Here is a 1,175-nt window from a genome sequence, read left to right on the forward strand (position 1 = left end):
GCCCCGCCCCCGCGCCCCCCGCCCCCGCCGCGGTCGCCCCAGCCGCGCGGACCCGAACAGCTCGGACCGGCCGGCGGCGGCGAGCACCGGCGGGGCCGGGGCTGAGCCGCGGTGCATCCTGGGTATGCAAAGCAGCCGAATGCTAATGAGGCGGTGGGAAGAACGGGCGGGGGCGGTGTTGCAAATACTCTGATGAAGAAATCAAAATGTAATCACATAGAAGAGTTAGGTTTGACTAAGAAGTGAAATTGTGAAGCATAATGTATAGGATTGTTAAGTTTGAAATGTAGCCATAGAAACTTTAGGCACTGTGTTCTGTGTGACTGTAGGAACCTCAACATTGTTAAAGTTTGGAATAGCTGACCAGAGAAACCTCACCAGGAAGATACTGGCTTTTCTATGTTTTGTCTTAAGAAACTAAGGAAACCGCCATGGACGCCAGTTATGCTGCTTGGAAACTCCCTTACCCTTCCCACCTCGATTTGAGTATCAAAGGTTCTAATCAGCAGAGCTAAATGCAATTGACCACCGATTGTTTTTAAATAAGAATATTGATAAGGTTATATAATCAAAGGACCAATCATTATAAAGGTTAAATTTAAGAGCGACCATAGTATGCATTTTTATGTAAAGAGCTTATGTAACAATGACCTGACAGAGAAAGTCTATAAAAACCGATGGATTTTGATACTAACTCGGACACGCCTTTGGAGGAGCGATCCCCCGTGTCCCCAGCGCTGCAATAAACGAAGTGCCTGCTTCTCAACGTCACCTCGGTGTTAAGGAGGTTTTATTCTGGATTTCGGTAACGGAAGCACGGACGAGCCCGAGGGGCGAGGTCAGCTCTGCCGCCGCAGATCTCCCCCCACCGCAACCGCGAGGGCTGGTCTTCCTACCGCCCCCACTGCCACACCGTGAACTGCCATCCAAAGCATCACCTCCCCTTCCCCAGCGCTTGTTCTGCTTTTAACCACGCAAAAGACAGCTCCACCGAAATGGAGCCTCAAAAAATTCCTCGACACTCGTGCCTGTTCCTCTCCACGGAAATCTTTAGTAAAAGGCGAAAGATTTATGCGATCTGAAGAGAAACCAGAGTATAATCCCCTCCTTCCCCCCGCCCACCTGCCCTCCGCCGGCTGCCGCCCCACAGCACACGCCGACCCGAACCCGAACCC

The 1,175-nt window shown here is 51.6% G+C and overlaps 1 protein-coding gene across 1 annotated transcript in view; it reads right to left on the reverse strand.

Annotated features, from left to right (window-relative positions):
* Nucleotides 1-1,175, reverse strand: part of LOC104841210 (chromosome unknown open reading frame, human C1orf228) — a 10,637-nt gene that overhangs the window by 5,414 nt on the left and 4,048 nt on the right. The window lies entirely within an intron of this gene.

This window comes from Haliaeetus leucocephalus, unplaced genomic scaffold (assembly GCF_000737465.1).
Source record: "Haliaeetus leucocephalus isolate CR32 unplaced genomic scaffold, Haliaeetus_leucocephalus-4.0 Scaffold848, whole genome shotgun sequence".
NCBI classification, from domain to species: Eukaryota; Metazoa; Chordata; class Aves; order Accipitriformes; family Accipitridae; genus Haliaeetus; species Haliaeetus leucocephalus.